Genomic DNA, 19,010 nt, shown 5'->3' with positions numbered 1-19,010 from the left:
ACTTAGGCACTTAGTCCACCAGCTTCCAGAAATGTTGGCAGCTAATGATCCACATCTGTGATCTGTCCAGAAATCTAATTCTGTAGAAGATAGATGCATTTCCCAACATTTGCTCCCTTTCCAGGAGCAGTTAGCATCCAATACTTGATACACATATAGGTACAAAGGCTGATCCACTTGTCTGCACTCAGGACAACAATGAAGGTCCATGCCAGCTCCAGAGATAACCTGTACAATCAGTTAGGATGCAGTTTGCAATGCATCTCAATTCACTTCTCTTTCTGCCTAATTACACTTTCCTAATCTTTCACAGGTATTAGCTCTTATAAACAAACTCCCAGATAAACTTCCTGAATGCAAAACTCAGAGTCTCAGAGCTATTTCCCATAAAAAACAACCTACAGTATTATTCAATGCCAACCAAGAAGGAAAGCTCTGAGGAAATTTTATGTATTATTAAGATCTACTAAGCACATCCAATATGTCAAGAGCAGTATCATATCTAGAGATGTTGCAAAAAATCTATGTAATGGCAGTTCAGCATCCCAGGTCTGGAAGCAAGAGAGTCTGCCTGCTGGTTCTCCCGTCTGCCAAACATCCCAGGATTAACTACGAGATGTAATGACCTTGTTTTACCCAGTCTGGTAATTTACAAATCCAGAAAGTTATAAAATCTATTTTTCTTGGACACTTAAAATTAATTTCCTGATACCAAAGTGTTAGTACGGTCCTTTTTGGAAGTAAGAGAGCAGGCTAGATGATATATCAAAATTCTTCTAGACAAATGTTAATGTCAATATAAAAATTGATGCATAATTTGAAATGGACGCTATTTTAGTCTTGATCAAGAATGCATTAAGGTCCTCAAGAAATTTGCTTGGGGGGATTTCCTGGTATAAGGACTATTTATTGTGGGCAGGCATCATCTCCCACATAATCAAACCTACATCTCAGTACTATTTTTAATACAGATTTCTGTCTAATAAAACTATGGACTGCTGATAAATAGTTATAACCTTCTGTTGAAGCCACTGATGTGTTACTTAAGCAGAAAGGTTACTGAACAATGGCCACCAGCACTTTTATTAAAAGAGATGATAATGATTTATTCCCTGGCAAATAACAAGCCTGTTGTATCATCCTGGACTACTTTTAAATGGATGTGGTTTTGCAGCTCCAAAGGATAAAATCAAAACATACACGTTCTCTCACACCAGCATTATTTGTCAAACTGACAGTGTGGCCATTTTTCTTACAGCTTAAAATGGCACACCGATGATAATTACTTTAATCTATTTTTTAGTACACCATAAGATGCTTGAATTGCTGATGTAATTTTGAAGTCAATCTTTATTTATAGTCATAAGTCTCCCATGGTGTAAGGATTGGTCATTCATAAAAAGCCAAGTAGAATATCTATTCATAGACTATGTCAACAAGAAGCAGATACTCAATTTAGAAGGTAGAAGTTCTCAATTTAGAACAGGAAATAGAATTTGTTAATTTCATCCCAAACTTTTCATGCCATTTCTTAGATTAACCTTCATGTAAATAAAGTCATTCCTCTTTATTAGCTTAGAAGAGAAGGTCTCCTGACTTACTAATTCTATTGGTATAAGAAACCTCATTAACTTAACCATTCATTAAAAAAATATTTATTTGGTATTCAACATTATTCAACATTATTGAAGTTTCTAGAAAAGGATATGACTGTAAAGAACTCTATGATATAGATTCCATTTGAACAGGGACTTTGGCTGGTCTCTCCATTGCTCTATGCCAGTGACAGAAATGTAGGCATTCCATAATTATTTACTGAGTGAGTATGCATGACATAGTCTCTGATTTCAACAAATTTATGGCCTGATAAGAAAAGTTGCCACTAACTGAGTTTTTAATTCATGAGGGGGCCTGTTTTTCCATGTTGTCACTCAGAATGTGACACAAGACTCCTGTCTGATCTTAGGTCAGTAAATCTTCAAGTTCTCTCATTCTCTCCAGCTCCACTCAAACTGGTGACAGCCTATTATGTAGGAGGAAGAATGATGGCGTAAAACAACAACAACAACAACAACAACAAAAAGATGGACTTGCACAGGAAAAAAAGGAACAAATCTCTTATTATTTCAAATGATAATCCAGTGACAGTGATAATCCACTATGTCCATTTTATAGAAAAGAACATTGACTCCTGAGAAGGATGGCAACCTGTTCATATTTACACAGTTCACTGCTGGCAGATTCAGAACTCAAATCTATGTCTAACTTCCCCAAATACTTTTTATAGGTGAGAGACATAAATTTAGAGAGATTAACTGATTAATGCAAAATCACACCATTAATATACTCAGATCCAGGAGTGTGAGTCAAATTTCTATTATAATAGTATTTCCACACAGCTTTTCCATTTTCTCATGCTGTAAATTTCCCATTCATCCAAAGAAGATGGTAGTCTTAGAATTGTTTCATGGAATCAATGGAGTTAATATTTCCAGGTAGAGAAAGGATTTCATTATTTAATATTACAATGAAATAGAAGTTCTTTTTCCACAGAAATCATTCATATTTACTTATAATTATATCCTTCCAGCTTCAAAACAGATTTGAGAACTACATTAATAATAATACAATAGCAATGGTGATTATATAATTTTAAACAATGCCCTATGCAAATGTGAAGGTTAATTAATATTTCTATTACTATCACAATGGAAAGACAATGTCTTCAATGTAGAAAATGCCCTAACTAGTACTCTGCTATTATGAAAGAGCTAGCAAACCTCCCAAAGTGCCTAGCAGTTTTCTGGGAATGTTCTCTCCACAGCTGAGTCTGGCCCCTGGAGCTGCCTGAGAAGACCTATTATAAATTCTCCATATGAAAATAATTAATGTAAGAAGAGTAAACAAGGACAAGAGATTTCCCTTGAGAGAAACAAACATTCCCATTTAACTCATAATAATGAGGTAGTAGTGACAGTCTAACTCCATTGAAAGAATATCTTTTATATTTGCAGCTTGTAAGCACCTGCTACTTATTTCCCTGCCCCATTGAAAATTCACTGTTTAGTGTTAAAAAAAAACTAAAACAAAACAAAGAGAAATCTCCACAGCAACAACTACAGTATCAAAACAACATTATAATTTTGAGTTTGGGAACTTGCAGGGTGAAATCTTAGGTTTTCTTGGGCCATAATGTCATGTGAAAATATTGTCCAGGGACTTTGTGCGGTTGATAATATATAAGTTGATATAATATTATTTGGTCAATAATATTGTTTGGTTAATATAATATACAATTTCATGGCTAAAAATTACATGTTAAATCTGTTTTTAATGAGACATTTAAATGTGTATTCAAAGAATATTTTAACTGAAATAATTTCTCATACACAAAAAGAATAACTAAAAGCAGCCAAGTATGCAGTTTCACAAAATAGATTGAGCAACTTAGATTGAAGCTATGATCTTAAATTTAATGCTTGCATCTCACTGTTGCAATCTTATAGTGTCCTCCTTGAGGGCATTTTTGCTCTGATTAAATAAAAATCTATAACACTATCGAATTGATTTTGAAGAATATCAGCCAACCCATTAGTATTTTGTCTTTACCCTTTCATGGTACATCAGAGTGGTTCGGTCATGGAATGCCTCTCGCAGAGACTTCAGAAAAAGAATTTCAATTCCAGTGACAACCACTCCATGTATCCTGAAAAATAAAAATAACTTAAAATACTTAATAACATACTGAAAATATCTTTTTCAATGATTCCCTGAGAGTGAGAAAGTAAAGAATGTTCAGAAACTGGAAATGAAGAAAAGGAAGACAGCTGGGAAATAAATAAGACCTAGAGCCAGATTTTCCCCAGGAAGCATCTGCTTAACCATGATAATTTCAGCTTCTGTTTTGACAGCAGTGCAGACTGTTGGAAATAAGTAATAAAATCAAGAACTATCCAAAGTGAAGGGTCTAATAGAAGATCTCTGCATAAAATTGAGATTTGGGAGGCTGAATGAGATCTGACTGAAGGGTCAGCAAGCTTGCTCCTCCAAGGCTCCCTGATAATATGTAAACACAGTTTTGTTTTCAAAATCTGAGGTTTTTCAGCCTAGGTTCATACTATATTTACAGATTTTCAAGTGGTCCCAAATTGGCAATGATATTAGGTAAATAGTAGAATTCAATGGAAATGCTCTCTGGAGGAATGAAAGCATACCCAGACTTCAAAGATGCATCACAGCTGAGGTTCTAAGGAATATGAGCTCACAAAGAAAATCATGAAATATGTGAACAAATAAGGTGCCATTAATGATAGCCAGCAAAAAAAGATACTAGCATGTTTCAATAAAGTATTTATTAAAATTATAAGGGACAGAGAGTATAAAACACAGTAAGGTTTGAAATAAGTTAAATACAATTTTCTAAAATGAAAAATAAAATGTAAATCTCAGTTGACAGATTGAAGTAAATGTTAGATACAGCTGAAGAAGAAATTATTGAATTAAAAGCTAGATACAGAAAAGTTACTGGAAAGCAGTCCAAAGATACAAAAATATGGAAAATATAAAAGGGGTTAAGATAGAGTGGGAAGATCTAAGATATGTTTAATCAGAAAACCAAAAATATATGGTAGAAAAAAAATCTGAATAAGGCAATAACCAAAGGAATAAAAACAAATAATGTTCCTAAATTATGAAAAGACACAAAATCTCTGATTCCAGAAACCCACTGACTGCCTTAAATAACAAATACATATATGTCTATATTTATATAGTCATCTGACTTTTTTTTTTTTTTTGAGAGAGAGAGGGTGCAAGTGAGCAAGGGGCAGAGAGAAAGGGAGAGAGACAATCCCTTGTGGGGAGAGAAGCGAGGGTCACCTGAAACAGGGCTTGTCTTCACCCGAAGCAGAACTCAAACTCACAAACCATAAGATCAGGACCTGAGCTGAAGTCCTGATCAACTGAGCCACCCAAGCGCCACAGTCATCCAATGTTTTAAGGAAACTGTAGAGCACTAAAGGGGAGTGTTATATCTATAGAAGCCTGAGTCAAAGGAATAGTTTTAAACTGACAGCTATAATAGAAAACAGAAGCAGTGGAAGATTCTCTAATGTACCTAGAAAAATTAAATGTCAACCTAGAACTCTATACCAGCAAAACTATCTTTCAAGTATAATGATGAATGTTTTTTCTATCTAAATGAAAACTGAAAGTTTACTAAAAATTCTCACTGAATAAAACTTTAAAAGTTCTCCTAACTCAAAAAGAAACAGGAAATGACTGGTAGTAATTTTGGTAAATCTATTTTGGTAAATGTTTTTAAAAATAATAATAATAAAGTCTGGAATTATTGGGGCGCCTGGGTGGCTTAGTCGGTTAAGCGTCCGACTTTCGCTTAGGTCATGATCTCGCGGTTCGTGGGCTCGAGCCCCGGGTTGGGCTCTTTGCTGACTGCCAGCTCAGAGCCTGGAGCCTGTTTCAGTCTGTGACTCCCTCTCTCTCTGACCCTCCCCTGCTCACGCTGTCTCTCTCTCTCTCTCCTAGAAATAAAAAACAACAACAACAACAAAAAACATTTAAGTCTGGTATGAGTATATGGTTTTGAAATACAGATTAAGAAAAACTACTGGACACAAATAGGTTACAATTTATCTGGGAAATTATTATCAGAGTTAAAGCATTTTTGATTCCAATATATTTTAAAATATATATACTGATAACCTCAGACATTGTTTAGTTAAATATGCATGTGAAACTATCTAGGATAATCATTAAAAAATAGCTATATGGAGTATAATTTCAATATAGTGAAGTTTAATAATGGAGAACCAATAAGAAAAATAAAACAACAAAATGAAACAAACGAAACAAAACAAATAAAACAATTCAAATGAAGGCAAGAAAGGAAGAAAAACATGAAACTCAAAAGGCCAAAAAATAAAAAGTAGAAAGTAACATGTAGAAATAAGTCAAAGAATATCACTAATTACAACAGAGAGAAACTTTTCTGTTAAAAAATAAAGATGTCACACCAAGTTTTAAAAAATATAGCTATAAGTCATTTACAAAAGACCTATTAGATACTTGGGCACAGAAAGTTTGTATATATGAGGATAGAAAAAATATATACCATATTTGTGTTCAAAATGAAAGAAAACTGGGATTGTATTACAAATACTGTTTAAAATAGATTTTCAGACAAAATATTACTAGAACTAAGAAAAATAGCTGCTTAAGTTTCAATTCATTAGAAAGATAAAACAATCATTTTGTATGTAATAAGAAACCCTCAAATTACACCATCCAAAATTGATATCTCTAAAAGGAGAGATGAATTTCAATATGACAATGGAAAATGGTTAGACAAGTCTTGGAATTTAATAGATTTAAGTTGACAAAAATAATCGGTAAAATCTGTAACATTTGAATACTCTAATAAAGAAGTTTATTCTAAAGAGTACACATGATTATGCACACATTTTTTATGACATATTTGGCATTGTAAAGAGTGTTATAAGATGCAAAANTGGCATTTTAAAAAGGGTTTAAAAAAAAAAAAAAAAAAAAAAAAAAAAAAAAAAAAACCTTGTCATTTAATCAGAACAATGAAACCAGAGGAGGTATTGGGAGGCATTAAGTTCATCTCTTTAAATAGTATAATGGTCCCCTTATAAACATACTTTTCCACAAATGCTGTAAATAATTATTTTTATGGAATTTCACCTTTGTTATTATAGTCCCCAGTGATCCCGTCTGAAAATCCCAATTCATATCAGAAATACTGGTGATGTTCTGCCCAATCCTCCTCCTATCCTTTCGGTCATTCATTCAAACCTTTGAGACATAGAGCACACCTGGGCCTAGGAAAACATCATGAATAAGATAAAGCCCCTGCCTACACATGGTTCACATTTTAGTAGGATAGTCAGTAACATAAATAGATCAATAAATAATAAAGATGTTCCTGAATATCCCATGGTTGTTGTTCTAGATGCATTAGTGATGAGAAACAAGAGACATAACCCAAATGTTATGCACATATCCATACAGCAGCAAACTTCCAATGCCTCCAGAATCCCAGGCATTCAATAACTCTAAGCCTTTTATCAACGTGCTGCCTAACTTAATTCTAACTGCACATTCTAATCAAATGTGCAATTAAAATTCTGTACTACAATCAGTTTAATACAGTATTTTTAAGTCGTTATTTTTAAGAAATAACAGAGGGAGCATGTATCTTCTGACCTATCATTCAACTAATCCTGCCTTTGAGCTCAGACTACCATGAACAAGGCATATTAAGTGGTTTACTGAGTAAACCTTCAATCTCGAGATGCTGGTGATCATAAACTCTGTGACATTTTCCAGAAGCTTCCGTGACATTGTGGGCAGGTAAACTGGAGTGTATGATACCACTTCTCAGCTAATCTTATCTGATTAGTAAAGACCATTATAAATTGCTGGTGAAATCAATCTTCAATTTGGAGTCTAATGTAATAATTAAGAAAACTTATTTTATAATTATTTGTGTTTAGTATTCCCAGGCAAATTTTACAGACTATCATATCTATATTCTTCAAGATCTAATATCACAAAAATTACATAATCCGATATGTTTTAAGGACAGTTACATTTAAGAGATTTCCCAAGCCATCATTTCTTAGCATAACCACATATTAACTATGCAAATGACACTATCGAGACTCCCCAAGTCAAGTCTACACAGCAAAAATGACATTGAGTCAAACTAATATTCAAGACATTTGTGCTGTGAAGACATCTACTCTAAGCAGGTAAAACTGTAAAACTAATTCCTTAGTCTAGTTTTTTCTGAATATTCTTTCTGATATCTAAATTTACCACTTTAATATATAATTCTTTCCTTGACTTCAGCTGACCGTACCTAAATAACTTGCTCTTTCAAAGTATTAGTTTCATTACAAATATCATCATGAATCACTGCTCCAACTTCTCCCAACTGCAAATCTAGCAAGGGCAGGGACATGCATCTTCCTGCTCTGGACCTCTGGGTTAACACATTAACTTTAATAGCCTCCAAGGAATCCAACATGCTCCCAGGATCTGAGCTAACACAATTTAAATCTTCTAATCTCATTATGGCCTCCTTGGAGGTGGGGAGGTGGTTACATGAATTACAATGAGCTCTACATAAGTGGGCGCTAAAAAGAATATCAAAGACATAAAAATATCTCCCATAAAAAGACTGGGGAGGAAGGAGGAAGGATGATGGTCATTTCCAGGGTTGGAGATATCCTCAGATTTGTTGTGGGGTAGTACTGGGAGATCCGGAAGCAATTTAAGGGTCAGAATTAAGACTTGAGTGGGGTGCCTGGGTGGCTTAGTTGGTTAAGTGTCCGACTTCAGCTCAGGTCATGATCTCACGGTTTGTGGGTTTGAGCCCCGTGTCGGGCTCTGTGCTGAAAGCTTGCTCAGAGCCTGGAGCCTCTGTCAGATTCTCTGTCTCCCTTTCTCTCTGACCCTCCCCCACTCACACTCTTTCTCACTCTGTCTCTCAAAAATAAATAAATGTAAAAAAAAAAAAAAAAGAACTAGGATTTGAGAAAAGTATTTAGAGACTGTCTTGCTTAGTTTTCTATTTAAGACACAAACTGAAACTCACAGAGGGCAACAGTGTAACAATACAGTACAATGATTAAGACAATACTTTTGAAGTCCCACAATTAAATGCTGACTCTTCTTAGTAGCTAAACAAAGTGGAGCAAGTATTTAATCTCCCTGGGTCTGTTTTTTTCCTTTATATAGTGGAGATTATAAAAGTAACTACCACATAAACCACTTACAAGAATTAAATGAGATAATATGTGTCAAGTGTTAGAGCAGAGACTGACAAACCTGTTTTCATCTCAAGGGGGCAGTGATGATACTGGTAATGATAACATGGTCACCGCAAGCCTACTACCTTCAAGGTAATAGAAGAAAAAAATCCAAGTTTGCGACTCCCAGCCTGATGGTCTCACCCATGGATCAGCTTCCTGCACTGGTTTACAATAAATACAACTTGCTACTAGTTTATTTTTCATATTAATTGACATGAATCTCACCAGAGACTCCAGAAATGAACTTCTCTAAGACTGTCAGACGTTACACAGGATAACGATACCAAACCCCAAAATTTCTCCTTGGTCTGGATTTATTAAATACTAATTTATCTACAGCTAGTTTTCAAGATGAGGTTTATATAACAAATGTGGTTCTTTATTCTGGGTGAAGTCAAAGTCTCCAAAAGCCACTTGGCTTGTTTCAGAGGCACACATCTTGTTTTTATGTTAGAAGCTATTATTTTCCTGTTTTACTTTGTTTTGAGTTATGTTGCACTGTGCCCATATGTTGTTCCCTCTGCTCTCTCAGGGTCATCCCAACCCAGATCACCAGGTGGCAGCTGTTTTTGTCTCCTGCAGGTATGCATTCTTGGCCTGTCCCCAAACTAGTGCCACAGCAACCCAGTTCCATGTAGGAAACTGGCTATTTCCCAGATCTTTGTTGTGTTACCGTGTCCTTAAATGTCTAGACTTCTCACCCCTAGTGATCCCAGATTCAATTAAAAATACCTGGAGGATTGACACTGAATATCCCAAGTTACCAATGTGACAAAAGTAAGGACAGCTGGTGATAGATATCTTTTCCCCCACTTTTATCTTCATTCCAGATTTAAAGTCATCAATCTAAAGTATCCACTAAAATGGAACTTGTGGGGCACCTGGGTGGCTCAGTCAGTTAAGCATCTGAGTCTTGGTTTCTGCTCAGGTCATGATCTCCTAATCTGTGAGATCAAGACCCACGTCAGGCTCTGTGCTGACAGTGTGGAGCCTGTTTAGGATTCTCCTCTCCCTCTCTCTACCTCTTCCCCACAGGCTGTCTCTCTTTCTGTCTCCCTCTCTCAAAATAAATAAATAAAAGATTTAAAAAATAAATAAAATGGAACTTGTGCTTCCATTCAAGTATATGTAGAAGTTTACACTTGTCTTAAATTTTGTGATATTTTCTTAGAAATCTTCATATAAAAATCTATACATTTCTCTATAACCCATTATTGTTCAGGAATCTGGATCTACAATGTAACATGTAATACTGCAGAAGTATTTTACAAACTGATCATATGCCATCTGCTTATGAATAGTAATTAGCAGCCCTTCTTCCACCCCAACAGCTGTCTCTGTTTATTGTCAGCCTATTTGGAGACATAGCATCATTGTTACCTAGATCTGGATTCTCTCTTTCACCATGAATACATCTATTTAAAATCTACTATTTAAAATGAATAGATGGGGGCACCTGGATGTCTCAGTTGGTTAACTGCCCAACCTTGGCTCAACTCATGATCTCATGGTTTGTGAGTTCAAGCCCCACATCAGACTCTGTGCTGACAGCCCGGAACCTGGAGCCTGCTTTAGATTCTGTGTCTCCTCTCTCTCTGCCCCTCTCTTGCTCACACTCTGTCTCTCTCTCTCAAAAGTAAACATTACAAATAAAATAAAGTGCTGAGCATTTATGAAGAGACAGGCCAGAAGAGAGTCAAGATGTCAATGCTAATTTAAAAAAAAAGTTTTAATGTTTATTTATTTTGAGAGTGAAAGACAGAGAGAGAGCATGCAAGGAAGGAAGGGGCAGAGATAGAAGGAGAGAGAGAATCCCAAGCAGGCTCCCCACTGTCAGCACAGAGACCAATGTAGGGCTCAAACTCAGGAACCATGAGGTCATGACCTAATCCAAAATCAAGAGTCATAAGCTTCACCAACAGAGCCAGTCAGGTGCCCTCACTAATACTAATTTTAAATTATTTTATTGGTCAGTCTACTGAATGTCACACCTAGATTTTGGCACTGCCTTTCCAATGTCACCTTGATTTGCAGAAAGCTCCTAATTAGCAAAAAGTTTCTCATGAACATCTTGAAAGCACACACACACACACACACACACACACACACTTTCTATTCAAAGGAGAATGAGAAAAGAGAAAGTAGAGATTCTTTTTGCCAGTTAATCCTTCTATCCTTGATGTCAAAGGAAGAATGTTCCTCTCTCTAGAAGTCAAGGGGCATGTCTTGTGATCACGGTTCTTCTTAAAGGAAGTATATCATTTTAGAATAATTGAAGTCATTCTCCATCTTGGTAATGTTTAAAGAAACACATGTTTTGTGCTTTTTAGATTACAAAACCTCAACAGAAACAAAGGGATATACATAGCAGAAAAAGAAAAATTTTGTAGAATTCAAGAAATTTTATTTCACAAGTTGGAAACTGGATAGAAACTGTCACTTACCAAAAACAAATTTTGCTTCAAGAAAGACAGTGATGCATTGGCTCACGCTTCTACTTAGCACATCTGTGGGCGAGAAAAAGACTGTTGTTTATACTAATAAAAATGTTTCAACAACAAGCTCTCTTCACCTTTGTAATGTCTATATATCTGAGGCCATTACTCATGCACTGTTAATTATTCAAAATGTTCTGCATTTAGCCATCTGTCTGTTATCTATGACATTTTTATAAATCTTTAAAGTAACGATATGCCTATATAAAATTCTTAACTGCTATGCACTACTCCTCTGAAAACCCAATCAACTATTATTAGAATTAGTTTCCTAAAAGATCCATGGAAGCCTTGGAGTGAATAATACTTTGAAACAAGAAAGAAAAATTCATTTGTGAGGCCTTTTACTTATTACATTATTCTTAATGAAGACTTTGGCATAGTCTTACCACTAGTTGTAAAAATTGTTTTCCAGCTTCTGCACAGCAAAGGAAACAACCCACAAAACTAATAGGCAACCAACGGAATGGGAAAAGATAGTTGCAAATGGCATATCAGATAAACGGTTAATATCCAAAATCTATAAGGAACTCACCAAACACCACACCCGAAAGACAAACAACCCAGTGAAGAAATGGGCAGAAGATATGAACAGACACTTCTCCAGAGAGGACATCCAGATGGCCAACAGACACATGAAACAATGCTCGGCTTCCCTCCTCATCAGGGAAATATAAATCAAAACCGCACTGAGATACCACCTCACGCCAGTCAGAGTGGCTAAAATGAACAAATCAGGGAAATACTGGCTAGGATGTGGAGAAACAGGCACCCTCCTACACTGTTGGTGGGAATGCAAACTGGTGCAGCCCCTCTGGGAAACAGTGTGGCGGTTCCTCAAGAAAATAACAATAGAGTTCCCCTATGACCCAGCAATAGCACTGCTATTAATTTACCCAAGGGATACAGAAATGCTGATGCATAGGAGCACACGTACCCCAATGTTCATAGCAGCACTCTCCACAATAGCTAAAACATGGAAAGAGCCTAAGTGTTCATCAACGGACGAATGGATCAAGAAGATGTGGTTTATCTATACCATGGAATACTACATGGCAATGAGAAAGAATGAAATCTGGCCATGTGTAGCAACATGGCTGGACCTTGAGGGTGTTACGCTGAGCGAAATAAGTCAGGCAGAAAAGGACAAATATCATATGGCTGCACGTATAGGAGGATGAGGAGGAACTTAACGGAGGACCATGGGGGAGAAGAAGGGGGGAAGTGGTGGAGGAAAGGGAGAGAGGCAAACCATGGGAAACTGTTGAATGCTGAGAAACAAACTGAGGACTGATGGATGTGGGGGACAGGTGGGAGATGGGCATGGAGGAGGGCACTTGTGGGGATGAGCACTGGGTGTTATATGGAAACCAACATGACAATAAACTATTTGTAAGAAAAAAAAATTTTTAAAAATTAAGACCAAAAAAAAATTGTTTTCCACCATACATCATGGCTAAAAGTGCTTTTCTAGAAAATATTCATTATGCAGTAGTTTTACAAACAAATCTATACCAAACATACACAAAACACATAGCGAAAGATGCGTAAGTACCAGTAAGAGAGTATAGTATCATAATGGCACATGTCTATTCCATCACCAGCAACTTCAATGCCAGCATCTATTCCACCTACATTGTCTTGCAATTTTAACCCTTTTTCATATCATATGATTTGCTGTGGCTATCCATGTGAGAATGGAAAAAAAATAAAATCAAGAAAATTTCCCACTTTTATTAGAAAGAGAGAAAATTTAAAAAAAGAGACAGGGAGAAAATATCATTGAAAGAATCTTTCCTGGGTTAGAGTCCAAACTTTTCTAAACTGTTGAATTCAATACTTATACTGGCTGCTAGGTTACACAGTTAATCTAGTGAAGCTCCTTCTTATCAAGCACCTGGATAAATAAAGTTACTGCCTATAGCTGAGTTATTTTATCCTAGAAATCTTTTAATTTAATCCATGACCAAAAGAAGAAGAAGAAGAAGAAGAAGAAGAAGAAGAAGAAGCAGCAGCAGCAGCAGCAGCAGCAGCAGCAGAAGAAGCAGAAGAAGAAGAAAGAAAGACTTCAACACATTAATTTCTATGTTCATAAAGTAAACCAGCCACTTTGATTTCTCATTTGTTTCTAAACATATTGGTCATGTTAAAAAAAAATAGCAACATGTAAGCAACTAGAAATTTAACCCAACATACAAACTGTACATCAATCAAGTCTCCAAACCTTAAGACTAGAAGAGATCACACAAAATAATCATTTCCAGTTTGTTCATAGAGCTCTAGGGATTCTAGAGAAGGATCTTGAGAACTGCCTTTACCATGTGCAGTGGTAAGTGGGTCCCTTCCGCCAGATTCAGTCACAGTCACTGAGCTCGAATCTGTTCTACATATTAGGCTTCAGTTTGATATTGATACAAAGGGTTTTTGTAGCTGTTTCACTTTGAGCCCATATCATACATCAATTTAGACTGAGATTAAGGTCTGAGAAAAGGCAAAAGGAAGGAACCCAAAGGCTTTGTTTTAGCTCTTCAGCTCATGGTATTAAAGTGTACACATTAGAGGTCTTCTCAGAGAAGTATCATCCTTTAGAGAAGATTACTTATTGACATATCTGTCAAACATTTTGACTACTTTCTTAAAAATTCCACCGTGAGTAAAGGAACTATGATTTTTGAAGTGTCAATTCATATGCCAGAATGGCAGGCATTTTTACATTAACAATAAACTCCCATAGTAGCTATTATTATCCTGGGATTCAGAGAAGTCAAATAACTTCCCAACATGTTAAGAAGCAGATTCAAGAGGGAAGGCAAGATGGCAGAGAAGTAGGGCGCTCTGTACTTTTCGCCTGCCACCATCTGTCAAACAAAGAAGGCCTGAAGCCATAGGACACTGAACAGCAAGAGTCTGGGAGGAAAAGAAACAAACTCCACTATGAAGACAATGTCATAGGTGTGTGAGTACCAACTGGGGAAGATAAAAACAGTCCAGGACCGAAGACACAGAGGGAGGGGAGAGAATTCCCATTGTGGGGAGCTGCGGAGAGTCAATGGAAAGAGAAAGAGCAGCTGAAACTGCTCATGGAACTGTCCTTGGAGAAGAGAAAAACCTTGGCCTGGGATGGAGAGGGACCCTATTTCCAGCTGTGATGCTTTCTTTGGGCTGGGTGCCCCGGTCCCAGATGGCACCAGGAGAAACAGCTCCACAGCTCTCCTGGCTTGATTCCTGGCTGGGAAGTAGCCCAGCCTGAAACTGCTCTGCTGCTCTCCTGGCTCGATCCCCAACTGGGAAGCAGCAGGCCTGTGGGATTATATTTCGGAGGTATCAATAAAGCGCTCGGACTAAGACCTGGAGACGAGGCGGGTCTTGGGACATAGAACACAGCCCACCTTGACTACACCTGCGGCACAGAAAGATCAGACCCAAAAGAGTGATTTGCAATGCTTTGTTCAAGATGGGACTGGGGCGCCATTTTTCTCCCCACAACCACCAAGGTGGGACCTCAGGGAGCCGCCTGCAAGAAGTAGTGAAGCCTAGGCCTGCCTACACCAAACCACTCCCATCTCCGCTAGAGAGCTTTTTTTTTTTTTTTTTTTTTTTTTAACCACAGCCCAGGGCAAGACCAACATGGACACACTGCCGTGATTGATTCTAGATCAATTCGGACTATTCAGATATATCTTCCCTTCTCTCATTTGCATTCCTCCCTTCTGTTGGACTGGGCACTCTGGTCTTGGTTTGCTTAAACAGTCACATTTAATCCATTCTCTAGATGTATATTCTACTCCTCTACCGCCACCTTCCTATCTCAGTCTCTGGAGTAATCAGATTATATAGTTTCTCTAAGTAACATTATCATCGTTTCTTTCTCCTCACCTCCTACCTTATCCTCCTCTTTCACTCTCTGAATTAAGCCTCTTAGGCTCTCTGCTGGTCACTGTCCATTTCACTTCCTCCCCACCCTGTCATTTCTCTCTTTGTAAACACTCTTCCATCAGCACTGCATACAACCTGCTCTTTACTTGTAGCTAGGAATTCTGGTTTTATGCTTTTAGACTGTACTTTGTCTTTGGGGTTTTCCTTCTTTGTCTTTTTTTTTCTTTTCCTTTTTCCCTTTCGGCTTGCTTCCTTGTTGGATTTGTCTGTGTGTTTGCATGCCTTTGTTCCCTGTGTGTTTGTCTGTCTGTTTTACTTTCCAGTGCTACCTCAAGAAACAAGCCAAAGTACACATGGTGGAGAGTCCCAAATATCACTACGAGTAGGGAAATAAAATAACCAGTCTCAACAAGAGAGAACAAGAGACACCATTAAAAGAACACTTCCTGAACAGACATACCCTGGACAGTCAATGAGCCTTCTTTAATACAGCAGTACTTGCATGTGCAGACTACATAAAAAGCTTTTAAAACTAACAAGAGGCAGAAAGCTAGCCAAAATGACAAAACGCAACTCTCCTCTAAAGAAATTCCAGGAAAACATGACAAATAAATGCTCAAAACAGATATAAGCAAGATAAATGAACAAGAATTTAGAACAATAGTCATAAAATTAATTGCTAGGCTTGAAAAAGACATGGAAGACATCAGAGAAGCTATTGCTACAAAGACTATGGAGCATGAAAATAGTTGTGATGAATTAAAAAATGCTAAAACCAGGTGCATAATAAAATGGAAGCATTCAATGCACAGAATGAAGAGGAAGAGAGGAGAATAGGTGAATTACAAGACATAATTATAGAAAAAGAGGAAGCCAAGAAAACAGAGGTAAATTGATCCAGGAACACGAAAGGAGAGTTCGAGAACTGAGTGATACAACCAAACGGAACAATATCCATATCATAAATTCCAGAAGAGGGAGAGAGAGGGAAAGGCGCTGAAGGAGTCCTTGAACAAATTATAGCAGAGAACTTCCCCAATCTGAGGAAGGAAACAGACATTGAAATCCAAGAGGCACAGAGAACTCTCCTCAGATGTAACTTGAATCGCTCTTCTGCATGACATATCATAGTGAAACTGGCAAAATAAAAGGACAAAGAGAGAATTGTGAAAGCAGCTAGGGAAAAAATGGCCCTAACATACAAAGGGAAACCTATCAGAGTGGTGACAGACCTATCTACTGAAACTTGGCAGGTCAGAAAGGAATGGCAGGAAATCTTCAATGTGATGAACAGAAAAAATTTACAGCCAAGAATCCTCTATAGAGCAAGCCTGTCATTCAGAATAGAAGGAGAGATAAAAGTCTTCCCAAATAAACAAAAATTGAAAGAATTCATCACCACTAAACCAGCCTTACAAGAAATCCTGAGGGGGACTCCCTGAGGGAAATGGTGCAAGGAACACAAGGTACCAGAGAGACACCACTACAAGCATAAATCCTACAGAGAACACAATTACTCTAAACCAATATTTTTCAATAATAACACTGAATGTTAATGGACTAAATGCTCCAATCAAAAGATATAGGGTAGGGCCACCTGGGTGGCTCAGTTTGTTGAACGTCTGACTTTGGCTCAGATCATGATCTCACGGTTCATGGGTTTGAGCCCCAAGTTGGGCTCTGTGCTGACAGCTCAGAGCCTAAGCCTGTTTCAGATTCTGCATCTCTGTCTCTCTCTGACCCTTCCCTGCTCATGCTGTCTCTCTCTCAGAAATAAATAAAACATTAAAAAAAAATTTTAAAAACCCAAAGACATAAGGTAGCAGAATGGATTTTTAAAAAATCCATCTATTTGTTGTCTACAAGAGACTCATTTTTGACCTGAGGACACCTTCAGATTGGAAGTAAGGGGATGGAGAAATATCTATCATGCTACTGGAAGTCAAAAGAAAGCTAGATTAGCCATACTTATATCAGACAAACTAGACATTAAAGCAAAGGCAGTAACAAGGGATGAAGAAGGGCATTATATCATAATTACATGGTCTGTCCATCAGGAAGAGGTAACAATTATAAATGTTGATGTACCGAATATGGAAGCACCTAAATACATAAAACAATTAATCAGAAACAGAAACAATCTTATGGACAAGAACTAGCTAATAGCAGGGAACTTTAATACTCCACTTACAGCAATGGAAACATCATCTAGACAGAAAATCACTAAACAAACAATGAACTTGAATGACACATCGGAACAGATGGATTTGACAGATATACTTACAACTCTACATCCTGAGGCTATGGAATTCACTCTCTCTTCAAGTGCGCATGGCACGTTCTCCAAGACAGATCACATACTGGGTCAGAAAGCAGCGCTCAATAAATACAAAAGAATCGAGATCATACCATGCACACTTTCAGATCACAATGCTATGAAACTTGAAATCAATCACAGGAAGAAGTCTGGAAAACCTCCAAAAACATGGAGGTTAAAGATCACCCTACTAAAGAATGAATGGGCCAATCAGGCAAGTAGGAAGAAATTTTAAAATATATGGAAACAAATGAAAATGATAATACAACAATCCAAACCCTATGGGATGTGGCAAAGGCAGTCCTAAGAGGAAAGTACATTGCACTCCAGGCCTATTTCAAGAAATTAGAAAAATAACTAGTACAAAATCTAACAGCGCACCTAAAGGAACTAGAAGGAGAGCAACAAGAGCGCTCCAAACTCAGTAGGAGAAGAGAAATAATAAAAATCAGGGCAGAAATAAACATTATAGACTCCAAAACAACAGTGGAACAGATCAATGAAACCAAGAGTTGGTTTTTAAAAAAATAAACAAAATTGATCAACTCCTAGCCAGGCTTTTCAAAAAGAAAAGAGAGAGCACCCAAATAGACAAAATCATGAATGAAAATGGATTTATTACAACCAATACCTCAGAAAAACAAGCAGATGTCAGGGAATACTATGAAAAATTATATGCCAACAAAGAGGACAACTTAGAAGAAATGGACAAATTCCTAAACACACACTCACTACCAAATTTCACACGGGTAGAGACAGAAAATCTGAACAGACACATAACTAGTGAAGAAATTGAATCAGTTATCAAAAACCTCTGAACAAAAAAAGAGCCCTGGGCCAGATGGCTTCCCTGGGGCATTCTACTAGGCATTTAAATCAGAGTTAATACCCATTCTTCTCAAGCTATTCCAAAATATAGAAATCGAACAAAAATTTCCACACTTATTCTACAAAGCCAGCTTAACTTTGATTTCCAAGCCAGACAGAGACCCAGTAAAAAAAAAAAAAAAGAGAACTACAGGTCAATATCCTTGATGAATATGGATGCAAAACTCCTCAACAAGATACGTGCAAATCAAATGCAACAGCACATAAAAAGAATTATCCACCATAATCAAGTGGGATTCATATCTGGGCTATAGGGCTGTTTCAATATTCACAAATCAATCAATGTGATACATCACATTAACAAAAGAAAAGATAAAAACCATATGATCCTGTCTATAGATGCAGAAAAAGTATTTGACAAGATACAGCATCTCTAATTAATAAAGATCCTGGAGAAAATCGGGATAGAAGGAACTTACTTAAACATTATAAACGCCATTTATGAGAAGCCCTCGGCTAACATCGTCCTCAATGGGGAAAAACTGAGAGCTTTCCCCTGAGATCAGGAACACGACAGGGATGTCCACTCTCACCACTGTTGTTTAACATAGTGCTGGAAGTCCTAGCATCAGTCGT

The sequence above is a fragment of the Crocuta crocuta genome, unplaced genomic scaffold, assembly GCF_008692635.1.
Source record: "Crocuta crocuta isolate KB4526 unplaced genomic scaffold, BGI_CrCroc_1.0 scaffold26, whole genome shotgun sequence".
In the NCBI taxonomy this organism is placed as follows: Eukaryota; Metazoa; Chordata; class Mammalia; order Carnivora; family Hyaenidae; genus Crocuta; species Crocuta crocuta.
This window is presented reverse-complemented; position numbering follows the sequence as displayed.